Consider the following 14,017-nt stretch of genomic DNA (forward strand, 5'->3'; position numbering starts at 1 on the left):
CAAAAGAGATTATAAGACTTACAGTCTAATAAAAATATTGCAATAATAGCAATGATATAAAGAGAAATTGGCTCAAACCACAAGAATCAGAGGTGTAACCTAGCACCCTGGGGCACAAACAGAATGGTGTTCATTTGCCTCTGTGCTGAGCACCACATGGTCCCCCTGAGTCTAAAGTAAAAGGAAAGGAGAAAGCTGTTGGTGCAGATGATGGTCACAGTCTGGTTGAGAGTGGTGGTCGCAGCCTTGTTGAGGTTCTGGTCCTCCTCTAGATCTGACAAGTGGTACCAGAAGTCCCCAAGCCCCAAAATTATATATGCTTAGATTCAAATGGGAATGCCCAGTACCTCCTCCAGGGCCAGGAGTTTCACAATGGGTGATTTACTCTGAGTCATGGGGTATTTTTGGAATCCTTGATGACCCATTGGCAGACATGACCCCTCAGGCTGGGTGTGAAGGTGCTAATGCCTCCCCAGAGGGGAGTTATCACACCTGAGTCATTGATGTGAAGACCCTGTCTCACAGGGTTCTCTAGCACCCAGCTTGTAGCCTGAAGGGTCAGGTGTGCCCTGGGCAGCTGCTGCAAATGATCCATTATTAACAGTTTGTTAGAAATTACGTAGAGGGTGTAGAATATACAGTTTTGGTTACACCCGCACAGTAATAAGCTGGTCCCAGCTGCTCTAACGAGGACAACTGTGTATAAACTGAGCCTGGTGGAATTGGGCTGATTATTGCAGATAAAGATTTCACCTACTGAATCCCAGTAATACAAATCTATACTTTCCAAAGATGTTTTGGAGAAGAATACTCTTGAAGTATGTGGGCCAGCCATTGTTTGCAGTGTGTCTGCCCTGAGTCGAGAGTTAAAGCTAGTTTCCTGAAGTTCAGTACCAGAACTGCCACTCTTTTTGGAGCAGAGGAGAGCTGTGGATGTCATTTGCCTTGATATTAACAAGGCTTTTGATGGTATCTCTCACAATATTCTTATATCTAAATTAGATTGCTACATCTGGATGGGCCCGCAACTAGATGGGTAGAAAAAATGATTGGATGATCAGGTTCAGAACGTGAAAGTTAATGATTCCTACTTTAACTGGAGGCTTGCAACAACTGTAGTGGCACAGGGGTCTGTCCCTGGACCCTTCCTGTTTAATATCTTTATTGAAGAATCAGAGGTGATAGACTGCACTCGGGTTTTCAATGGACACCCAACTGGGAGAACCAGTCAATAAGGCTGGAGGACAGGGTTGCCTTCCAGAGGGATCTGGACAGGCTGGAGAAATGGACCAGCAGAAATCTTAGAAAATTCTTCAAGGACAGATGTGAAGCCCTGCACCTGGGAAGGAAGAGCACTTGGTAGAAATACAGCCTGGGGGCTGCACAGCTGTTCTGTTGAAAAGGACCTGGAGATTTTGGTAGACAGCAAGCTGGACAAGATCCAGCAGTGTGCCCTGGCAGCTAAGAAGACCTGTGTCCTGAATTGTACTTAGAGTAGCATAGAGAGTAAATTCACAAAAGTGATCATGGCCCTCTACTCAGCCCTTGTTAGATCACATCTGAAATAGGGAGCCTTGTTTTAGGCACTTCAATACAGAGGAGATATTGGGGTGAGTTTAGCAGAGGGCTGCCAAGAAAGCCAGGGGAATGGAGCACTGACCTTTTTGGGAGTGGCTGCCAGATCAGGCTTGTTCAGCCTGGAAGAGAGACAACTTTGGGAGCACCCAACAAAAAGCAGCCACCCAGTAGCCATGGAGAAATTATTAAGAAGACATATCCAGGCTATTCACAGCGGTGCTTAGGGGTCTGTGAGTAAGATAAAAAGAGAAGTTCAGATGGGGTATAAGGAATAGTTATTTCACTCCAAGGACAGGTCAGGCAAGGGCAGAAGTTGCCCAGGAAGGCTGTGCAGTTTCCATCTTTGAATATTTTCAAGACCCAGCTGGATGAAGCCCAAAGCAACCCAGTCTGACCTCCTGAGGTCAATTCCTACTGGAATTATCCTATGATCTGTGGATCTAGGATCTGGCTGTACTTGATTTAAGTTATTAACAACTGATTTGTTAAATTAATGGTGGTGAATACACTAAGAAGAGCTTGTCAGATTCCTTTTCCCTGGTTAGATTTTACTTGGTTTCATCACTCTGAGCTAGATCATCTGAAAACCACAACCTTCCTAGGTGGTTTGTGATCACAGTGCTCCTACTACAGTGAATGAAGCTGTTACCTTACCAAAAAAGTATACTTACATAATGTACTTGTTTAGAAACTTTAGTCAAATGAGTCTAGTTTTTCTGGGTATAACAAGAAGGGAGTTGTAGGGCTTGCTTTGTGCTTTGCAAGCTGTTCTACACTGTACAAGTATCACCAGTTTGAAATTCTTCCAAACATTCTGACTGTGCAGATTTTGTTACCTTAACTTTCTTCTCACTTCATGGTAGCAAGTCAACTGATCTAAAACTTGCTCTTGAGTCTTTTTTTTTTGTTTATTTTGGTTTGGTTTTTGTTTAACATTCTGGGTTGGAGATGGGAATAGCTGGCTCTGCTAGTCAGTGTTGTGCGTGAATGCGGGTAAATGGTTTTACATGTGGTATTTATGACCTATCTGAAAAAACTGCAGGCAAAGATGTGTTGTGAAATATAGTTTAAGCAGATTTGAGTCCTTCCCAGCTCAAGTGGATCAGAGCCACAAAGTCTGGACTGGATCAAAGCTTTCCCAAAGCTCAAGAGTTTGCAGATTTGTGGGGGTTTGGCCCACTCTAGACATAAGTTAGCCACTGTTGTCAATGAAATTACATGCCTGTATGGCAACTAAAAATTTGCCCGTGTGTCACTGTGAGAATTTAATCTCTTCTTCAGCCTTAAAAGTGTGTGCTTTTTAATGTGCAGTTTAATTAACTTGCTTAAGAAGGGTTTTGTAACAGAGCACACTAGCCCTTTTTCTTTTGTATCTTCTAACCCAGTGCTCAAATTATGTGTTTAGTCTTGAGTTTGAAGAGGGAAATAACTAATGAGAGCATGAGATCTGTCTGTAGCACTGATAATTTTATCAAAACTAGCAGTTTCCCTAATATGCTCCACTAGAGTTTTCAAGCTTGCTATAAGGCTTATTTTAGGGTTCTGCTGTGCCCATCTGGGGATTCATGAGAAGCATGGAGGAACTGCTGCTCCAGGTGCTGAAATGCAGCTGATTTGGGGTTAGAAGTCCGTGAATGCTTGAAAAATTTGGAAACACTGTGTGTCAGTTTTAGAACAGGGATCAAAAGAGACTAGAGAGACAGACACAGATAGACAGAAGGCAAGAACAGAACTGATACTTGCCTGATCTACCAGCTCCTACAAAGTTCTCCCAAGGAACTATGTATCTATAAGGAACTGTTAATTTACCTGTGGGATAATTAAGAAGAATCTTATCTGTATGGTCACCAGTGCTGCTTTCTGCAGCTATTTGAAAGTGTTAAAACTATGTATTCGTCCAACTCAGCACTGCATAGGTATGAGAGCTGTGTCAATCACATCCTAAATCTTCATAAGTACAGAAAAGCAGTATTTAATTAACACTGTAAAAATCTGTTTAAATCCAAGTGTGTGGCTTCTGTAAAAAAAACAACAAACAACAAACAACCAAACAAAAGAATTAAGTTAATGTGGATAAAGAATAAAGTATTTGAATCTAGACTTGCAGAATGGGATCTAGTGAAAAAAAACCCCACCTCTGGTCACAACAGCTTTGCGTTCCCACATGAGCATTTTTTGTGGATTGAGTAGTGCCCTAGATCATCCTCTTAATCTCTCAGACTGACTGGAGTTTTCACCAGCAGTTGGAAAGGAGCAGCACTGGAGGCCAGAATATGTTTATCTTGCAAATGAGCCAAGAAAGGAGAATGCTGTAGTCCTCAGACAGCAGCACAGGCCTCTAGGGAGGTGCAGAGAATCGGAAAATCTGTTTTCCATTTGGATGCTTTGTACCTATGTGACTGATGAGCTGGAGCTGAAATCGTTGCCACAGCTTCATTTCTAATGAACTAACCATGAGATCTGATCAGGCCTGCTTTGCACATTCAAGGAGACATTCTTTGTGAAGCCCACATATTTGGCCTCCCTGCCCTTTAATTTTTCATTCACTTATAAACTGGAGCTGGGTCATAACTTGTTTTTATGATACTTGCTTTGGCCGTGGCAACTTAATCAATATATGAGGTTTTTAAATTCTTCCCTGTAATGATTTCTGACGGCTTTCACGTCACAGCATTGCTTTGTGCAGAAACAGATGAAACACAGGTTTCATCTGTGTATATAGTCCTGTGTGATATTTATAGTGAAAAATGCTCTCTGCAGTTTTTCTGTGAGAGCAAATAGTGTGTGTGTTAGTCATATCTGTATAAATTCATGAGAAATGCCAAAAAAATCACTGAAGTGATCTGTATAACAAAAAAAAAGGCAAGCTTTTAGGAAGTCCAAGAAATACGAAATGCTTTGTCATAGCCTTGCATGGATTAATCCCCAGAAGAGCAAGGATTTGAAGCTGTACTTAGATTTTTTGTTTTAATTTGAGAGCAGTGCTGATATCGTGGGTCATGCACTGGAAAGAAAAACTGGAGATGCTGATATACACAGACAGAAGCATCTGGTGAGAACACTAATGAGCTCTAACAGTGCTGTCAGTGAATTTGTTTTGATTAAGGCTGCCAATCTATATCTGGTGATGAAGTCTTTTAGGGTGTCTAAAAGTTAAGCAGCAGAAATAATTTAAATCATAAATAGAATGGAAAAATTCAGCACAATGCTAGTTACTTTCAAATTCATATTTCCATATCATGTTTGGTGTTATCCTAATAAACTTATTGTAGGGAATTTAGCTTGCTCCCAGTAGGAATCTATTGAGGTAGTGTGTTATAAAGAGGAAGAACAAATGAGAAGATCGGTAGGTTTGAGATTCTCTCTTTCTTCTTTCCTCATCTGAAGAAACAAAATTAAATAACTGCAATCAAGTTGCATTGAGCTTTACACAGTTTTTCTTATGCATTGTTTGGAAGAAAATTTAGAGTAATCAGATCAAGAGTATGCCACTCCTTTCTATATGACCATCCCAGGGACTATTATGTAATCTATAGTTTATCTGAACAGTGTTGGAGGCTCCCTAATACATAAAACCATCTCCTGACAGCTGCTTTGGTTCCTTGTTTGTTAACTTTACATGCATTTGCCCCAGGTCATCCTGTGTTTAGTGCTGGCTGCCAGACATTTCGAAAGCAATTTTGCAGGAGTGTCTGAAAGCGTGTGTTGTCTGTGGGTCCTGTGTACCTAACTCAAGCCCACTGAACTTACACCCCAGCAGTTTTCTTCACCCAAAATATAAATTGGCTATTCAAAATCCCTCCTGCTATTCAGAATGACTCCTGGAGTCTTGGATTTTATATTTTGTGTCTGTGTTTCTTCTTCTTTGGTCCTCATGGTGTTTTTAAGAGAATGGATACACTAGATCCCTCCATGTCAGCACAAAAAGAAAAAAGGTGATATCCATCTTAATGATTGGAAAAGTACTGATGTTTTTTATTAAAGCAGAAATTCTCTTTTTCCTGCTTCTCATAAAGTGGAGAGGCCACAATTGCAAGTCTTCTGGGGCTCCTAGGCTGGTTGTGCTCACTGAATTTCTCTTCACAGACAGTTCACATTTTATCTGCTTTAATTTCAGGCACAAACCAACCAAGAGAAATAAAATTAATTCATACTTTTCCACATTTTTGCAATCATAAAGCCTCTGCTGGAGCATGTGCTTCTTTTTGTATCTCTCTTAATTCCTCTCTCAGTGCTGCTTTGCATGCAAGTGCTGAGAAGTATTCTGGTTCAGAATGTCAGTTCCTTACTTGTGCCGAGGGGTATACACTTGCAGGAAGTAAGTGGACTCGAGTCCTGTCATGGGTACTTTGTAAAGCAACTGGATCTTCTTGTTCTTCTCTGCCCTAATGGGTCAAGATTCTGGATTTTAAAAGTCTGTTTAAAATGTTTATATGTATCATAACCAGAACAAGTATGTGTTTGGTTTTCTGGCCCTTGTCCAGTTGGTTATATTGTAGACTGAAGTAGTGTCTTTGCATGTTACTGGGCTCAGGGAGAAGTGACAGTGAGATTTTGGCTGAAAATCATGTTGCTTTCTTGGCTAGGACCTCATAAAGCTTTATGCAAAAATGTCATAAACTCCTACTGAAGTTCCATAAACACAGTGTGGTTTTCATTTGGCAAAGATCCTGCCCTGTGTGCAAGAGTGTCTCAAGATCTCTGCACACCCAACCTGGAAATATTGTGCAGCTGCAAGCCAAAGTTGTGGGAGAGAGGGAGAACTGAGTGCTAGACTGGTCTGGGCTCTACTGGTAGGAACATTCTGTGGCACCAGTGTGGTTAGTAGTGTGTCTTTAATCTGAGAAAGGGAGTTTGTGTGACCCTTAAAGCTTTCAAGGGTGCCAAGAAAGGGTTCGTAAGAGCAGCAGCGAGCTTCTTCCCTCTACACACCCTTGTGCACTGTCATGCATATGGATATGCACACATATGTGCATAAAGGTAATGAGAAATGGTAAAAATCCTTATTGGTTTGTGATTGGTCCTATCTGTATGAAATATGTACATTTATTCTTCACACACATAGCTGATTTCTGTGAGTCACCATGGGAACTATGCAAATACCTTGGAAAAGAAAATGTGTTTCTCAGCTGAGCTTGAAAAGCAGATAAGACAATCACTTCACTGCATCGTAAGGTCTATAAAAAGACCATTTGCCAAACCCTTAAAAATACCGGGGTTTCGTGCAGTTTCTGTGGAGACACCTTGATAATTATGTTGTAGCAGCCAACACTAATTACACCATATAATTGTTAGGAAGACATCAGTCTCTATAACAACTCCTTTGTGTGCTACATGACCACTAGGCTAAGTGACACAGGCTCCCTGAGGCACTAATGCAATTCAAAGAAGCTGTCTTGTAAGAACAGCTGAGATTTGTTGGCGATTTTGAATCTCCGGGTAATGGAAAATTTTAATATTTTAAGAGGCAGTGTATAGAGCTGCAGTTGTGTATCCACTGAAAATGCTGGCTGCACAACTTTTGGGCATGACATGGTCACACATATAAGTACATGAAGTTATGTGTTATGACTTGGGGGTAGTATTGTAGCACAGTTTTCATCTGTGCTTGATATAATAAATCCAGTTGTAACAGACATTAATTGATAGATTTAGCCCTAAAAGATGATCTGAATTAGTTTGTTTCCTTTTATCCATTATGATATCCTTTTGAAGTGTACATTTGCGATTGTCATTTTCTTGAATATAAAGCTAACGGTGGAATCAGTTGCTTGGAGAATGTCTTTGAAAGGTACTTTTTCACCCCTATTGTTGACAAACTGTCTCTATATACTTGACAGTAGAAAATGAAAATTTAAAAGTAAATTTTCTCAAACCTAACAGTTTTGAATTGCAGCGGATGTGGGTTCATTGGTTCCCCTGCATAATGGATTCCTAGTTTCCCAAGTTTTTATTTCATCTCCTCGAGTTACTTATATATGGAGAGCTGAGGTTGGTAGATGAAGTATAGGTGTGACAAAGAGAATGAGAACTTTTGGAAATCATTTCTGTTGCTAATGCACTGATGTAGATGCCACAATTACATGGGAGAACTGCGCACTATATAACATACTAATGTGGAAAGTTTCCTTGCTAGCTAAGCCTGGGCTTCTGAAAATGAGCAAGAATAGTCACATTCTTCTCCTTTGCTGGTTCTCTGTGCTTTTCAGGATCTGGATTGCTTGCTGCCTTCTTGATTCTAAAATACCTTCATGGGTAAAATGTCTCCAGACTGTCTCACAGATCTTGAGCGTAATCACTGACCTCTCTGATAGGCACTTGGAGTCACACTTCAGGTGGTTTCCTTCAGAAACTTCCCATGTTAGTGAGCTGCTACTCTCTGAAATGGGTCTCTGTGTCTTTCTCTTCCTCCCCAGCTTGGACATGATCTCTGTCAAATCTCAAGTGCTGCATTAATTTCTCAGTCCAACTCTGTACACCTGTTTTAAGATTAGATTTTGACTTTCAACAAAAATCAGCAAACAGCCATAGGGCTCTGGTGAAGGCAGACTAAATGGCTTACGTCCTGTTCCTAAAATATATAGTGCTCGAGGAAATCACATAGGCTTCACACAATCTCAGGAGATGGCTGTGAGTTGTTCTTGACCTATGCAGGGATAGCATGGAGAGGGAGAGGACAGACTCCAGCTTTTTCCACAGCTTTTTCTGTGCATGTTGCTATGGGGTGGTTGTTCTAAGGGGTCATAAGGCAATAAATCTGTCTTGCAGAGGCTTGGTCACCCTTTCTGAGAGAATGGGAGGCCAAGACTATAGTCACTATAGTCACTTCTGTCACTGTCTTTTGTGCATGGGACATGCAGGGACTGCTGAGGCCTGTGAAACTAAGTGTATAACCTTATGGCATTGCTCGTAGAAGAGATTACTCAAAATTGATCAGCTGTGTAAATGTTCTAAAAACCCCATTATTTCAAGTATCACATATTTTAAGGTTTCTGATGGAATATTTTGACCTTTTGTAATAGTGAATGATTAGACAGCCCTGGAAAGATTTTTGGTTTTGAATGGAAAAATAAAACCTGAAAGAATACCAATGGTTCCTTGTAGTCCTTAGCATAATAATAACAATAATAATAGCATGTCACTTTCTTTCCATTGCATCATTACTAAACCAGCATAAACACACTAAAGAATGGCAATGCAGAGACTCTGTCTCTGTTATTGTTGGGTTATATGGAAAGGGTTCAGTACGAAGATTTAGTTATCTGGTTTGGGAATTGTTTGTTTATGAAGTAGGTTTTCCCAAAGGAGGGGTGAGATGGGAAATACAATAGGAAATGGACTTTATACATGCACAGAAATACCAAAAGTCTGTCATGTGGGAGAGAGGTTGATGGAAACTTGCTATTTTTGCTAACAGATTTTTTTTAAAAAAACTCGATTACGCATCCTGAAGTTTCCTGTTCTATTTTGATACTACTGATGTTCTCCATGGAGTCTTGAGTTAGTCATGGCAGAAAAATGTTCTATATCTGAAAATCTTGACAAGGAATGTAAGCATTTCAGGTGTTTCTATAGATTTTAACAATGGAAAATTGCATTGTATTGCTTTTAACTAAAACATTCCCCTTAAGCTAGGCAGCCTTATTGGTTCTCACAATCTCCTTGAACCCTTTCAGCAGCATTTGGGCTTTCCATGCATAAGTAAAGCAGCATGTGTAGGATCTGTTCTCTTAAGGCAGTGATACTGGAGGCAAGAAGAGGTTCAAAGATGCACTCAAAACCGGTACAGGTCTTGAACTGACAATGGCCTTGATCTGCAGTGTTCAGCCTGAAACCTTCAGGCAATCTGGCATGGAAAGAACAATCTCTGATAATGTGTGCAGCATTCTACCCAGCACCTCCCTCTACAGCAATGTGGACCAGATGTGATTAGTCCTGGGCTAGTCCTTGTCTGAGTCATTTGATTCAGTTGTGTAGAGACTTCAGAGTGCACAGCTGAGTGGGTGTTCACCTACTTGATGTCTGTGTGGAAAAGAAAAGTTCACTGTTGGTTTCCCAGGTTGCTCAGGGGCTATTTAGTGCTCTTAGGAAGTTCAATGCCTCCCTGATGCTCGATCCAGTCAGATCTTGGAAGATAAGCAGGGTCAGCTCCGGTTTGTACTTGAATGGCAAACCTCATGGGAATACCGAGGACTGTAGGTTCTAGTCCTGAGGACTTCATTGTCACCGTCCAAGCTCACTCGGCCATGGCAGATGAACCTTAGGGGTTAAAGGGTGGGGCCGGTTCTGTGCATGCTGTGCCTCACCTGAAAAATCCACTGCACAGGCTCGAAGGGCACACCCACGTGGGGAGAGCCCTGCCCAAATCTTTGTTTGTGAGGCCTAGACTTACATACATACATACATACATTTACTGCTCTCAGTCTCCTGGTTTGTTTTATGAAAATATTATCTGGTAGAGGGCAACACTTAAGCACTTGGCTTTGGGCTGAGTGTCCAGCTGACTTTTGGAAGACATTCAGTTTTTGTGATGCATGGAAACACACTGATGTAGCCTGTAGCTTCTGCCTTTGGCCCCATTTTTGTGCCTTAGTTGCCTGATTGTTGAAGTTGTCTTTCAGAAGTCATGGTTCCTCAGACTTACAGGGGTTGTAAGAATCAGCCTGGTTAATTTGGACTTTACTAATAAGTATGAAATGGTGCACATAAAGCAGCTAAATGCTGAAGAGTCATCACAGCCACTAAGTGGTCTATTATTATAAACACTCTGCTGGAACCAGCTTTTACTTTTCTCCTGGATGCCAGCTGAGACACCACTGAGCCACTGCTGTGAAGGCCACGGTCCACCTGTGAGGAGTTTGGAACTGCATCCTCTCCTGCCGTTGGTCAGAGGTCCTGATACTGCAAGGCAGTTATAGTAACAGTTCCTGGCTGATCTGTTATGGTCCTGCCTGTGGGCATCTAGGTCTTGGGAAGAAGACAGACATAAGGCATATGCTGAGCTTGGTCCTTCCCAAGAAGGCAGCTCCTTTTGTGCCAGAAATACATAGCAAACTGTCAGTTTACCTGTTAAATTCACTGCTTAAGTGTGACAATGAAAAGCATGGTCATCTTATCTGGGTTGTCAGTTTTTGTCTCTTTATGGTAATCTCTATTTCATGATCTCATGATGTGAAGAATAACTTGGAATGCCAAAAGGCTAGCTCTTGCTGAGCTTAACATAAGGTGAAGTATGTTTTACTGTGGTATTTTACAGCAGCAGAGAGTTAGTACAGCTGACTGCTCCCCCAAACTGAAAGTCAATACTTTCCAAATCGGGTAGAAAAAGTAATTATTTAACACAGTGTACCATATTACCAAAAAGTAAAATTCTGGACGTCAAACAGAAGATAATAATGAGATTGAGTAAAAGTAAAGAAAGGTGTATATTTTTTACAGATTCAAAAGGTTCCATTAATTGACTTGCTAGTAATTTCAGCAGAAGCAGACATTATATGGAAATCTTTCTAGGACAATAGTGGAAAGATTAATAAACTGCATGCCATGGGATGTAAGTTTTGTATCAGCTAAGGTCAAGATGCAAATAACCTCCTTTACTCTAATGTGCACACTGACAGCAGAATTGCTGCATTAGAGGAGGTCATACATTCTCCTGAATTCTCTGCCATCAACAAATACTTCATTAAACAAACCCTTAGTCCAATCCAGTTGGTGTTTCCAATCCTAGTAGGTAGAACATTTTACAACTGTTGTTGTTGTTGCAATTCCAATGCTTATTCCATTACTGAAATATTTAATAATTCATAAAATAAGAACAAGATGATGAATCACATTGCCCTGTCAACTTCTGAACTCTGAAGTTTCAAGGGAAACACTAAATGTCAGGAATAATTTAAGGCCTTTACAGCAATGAGGCAGCATATAAGGGAAAGAGACTCCTTGACAGGCTGAAAAGACACAGTAAAAGTACAGCTAAGCATTATAATGCATGAAGCATTTACAGGAAACAGGAGATGTTGGGTCTTAAGTTTGGTGTAACCTGGAAATACAAATATATTTCAGATTTTGGTTATATATACGTGCATTAAGAATCAATCTTGTAATAGCAAGAATGGGAAAAAGGATTCTTGGTGACATCAGAGAAAATTAAATTTATTTAGCCTAAAGAAGCCTTCTTATGTCCCTTGTTAAATGACTTTTGTAGTCCTTGCTTGAAAAAGCTTGCTTTAAAAAGCTACATGGATTGTCCCCCTTGTTTGCAGAACTGACCTGAGCAGATGCTGTTAGTCTGGTGCATGTCATTCATTCATTCATTCATTCATGGCCAGGCTTCACAAACGAAGATTTGGGCAGGGCTCTCCCCACATGGGTGTGCCCTTCTAGCCTGCACAGTGGATTTTTTAGGTGAGGCACACAGCATGCACAGAACTGGCCTCACCCTTTAATTCCTGAGGTTCATCTGCCACGGCTGAGCGAGTTTGGACAGTGACAGTGAAGTCCTCAGGACTAGAACCCACAGCCCTCAGTATTCCCAAGAGGTCTCCCATCCAAGTACTAACCGGGACTGACCCTGCTGAGCTTCTGAGATCGGACGGGATTGAGAGTCAGGGTGGCATTTAACTGCCTAGTCTGGTGAATGTACATACACCTGTTTGAATCATGATTGATAGTGTTTCCATATCAGCAAAGCATGCTTCGGGGACAACATCCAAGAATTGCACAGGACTTTCCCTTTGTCTCCTTGGTACAGAAGTGGAACTCTGAGAGTAACAATAGTATCTGGATTACAGATGGTGACATTTAAAAGAAATATTTAAATATGAGTAGTGGTACTGTTAAAATTGAGTTCTGTACTATAAGCACTCCATAGGCTGAAGATTGGTGGCATTTCTTCAGCTATCTCATTAGTTACAGGAAGGAGAAATGTATATTTTGGTCATTGTCTCAAATAGCAGAGGACAAATGCTTCATGTTTTGGCTTTGGCTTTGACAGAATGTCTGATCTTTGTGTTTGCGTGAAGGTAGGGTGGACTGCCTACTTGATACTCAAAAAGAAATAGCTACCATAATTTAAAACCCAATGTAGTATTTTTTACAAGGAGCAAAGGGTTTTGATTTTCATTAAAAGTCTCACTTTTTTGTGACCATGATATCCTGTTTCTCATAAGAGGAGAATTTTCTTACACAGATTTTATTAACTACACTCAGTGACACACATATCCTTTACTTACTGTACTCTAACATAGTAAGATGTTTCTACAACAAAGAATAATTGCCTTATCTTTCTCTGTGGTGGCTCTTGTAAGGTTTAAATAAAGAGAGAGGGACAGTGCAGAGCCGAGAAAACTAAGGTATTGCCAAGAGTCAGAATGTCTATCCATGAGCTATACCTTAAGTCTTTGTATAGCTTAGGAGCTGTAAGACAGGTGCCACATACCTTAAAGAGGTGAAGGCAGAGGATTCTCTAGAAGTGGTTCGGAGGCAAGAGACTTATGGGGTTTTCCGAGCCCTTTCTCAATTGTAGAATGGGGCTGGGCTGGACACACAGCTGGGTTCCAGAATGATCTACTAACCCCAGCTTCAGTATCCCCTAATGGCTCATTTTCTCCTGCAGTCAAACTGCTAATGAGATGCAAGAACAATAGCTTGGCCAACTTCATCTTATGAGGCATTAAAAAATTATGAAATTAGACAGCAGTTCAGCAGTTCTTTTGGTATTCACATAATGCTTGGAGGTAAAAACTAGTTACTATGGCAAATTAATCTGAAAGGATTGTACATTAATCATGTACTAATCTGGTAAGACAGGATGCTGGATGACTTTAAAGGAGCTGATACAATCATATTTTGCTCCAATCTTGCACTTGAAGGATCAGCTACGTGGTTGTATTTTTCATCAAATCCTGGAAATGAAAGAACTTACAGAAAACAGCACTGAAAAAAATCTTCATGAATGCAATAGAAAGCAGAGGATGGATACCTAATTCTTTAAATAGTGGAACTGCATATGGGTATCTAGGCACAGAAATGCAGAGGATTATCTGCCCTCTAAATGTGTAGTAGGGATCATTAAAAATCTACTTTCTTATAACAGTTGAAAAGCTATTATATAGACATACTCCTTTGCAATACAGAGATTATTGTTTTAGGTATTGGTACTGTGAGAACCCTCCCACCTGAAAATACTTGGTGATTTTTTTAGAGGCAAGCATTTATGCTGCTTTGGTTTTGACATTTCAGAGGGCAAGTTGCTAATTGTGTTTGTCATTTGATCTACCCTGTGTCTCTGGTTTTAGTATGTTCTATATTTTAAATGGAACATACAGGGGATTTTAAGCTTTGTCAGAAGTTAATTGCTATGAAAGCCAGATAGATTCATTTACACTAGAACTAAGTTTTATTGTTATCATTAGGTGTTTGACTGCCAGGGGATGTTTAA

At 40.5% G+C, this 14,017-nt stretch overlaps 1 protein-coding gene across 5 annotated transcripts in view; it reads left to right on the forward strand.

Moving 5' to 3' along the window:
• Positions 1-14,017, forward strand: part of TMEM241 (transmembrane protein 241) — a 71,298-nt gene that overhangs the window by 31,533 nt on the left and 25,748 nt on the right. The window lies entirely within an intron of this gene.

This window comes from Pithys albifrons, chromosome 4 (assembly GCF_047495875.1).
Source record: "Pithys albifrons albifrons isolate INPA30051 chromosome 4, PitAlb_v1, whole genome shotgun sequence".
Classification (NCBI taxonomy): Eukaryota; Metazoa; Chordata; class Aves; order Passeriformes; family Thamnophilidae; genus Pithys; species Pithys albifrons.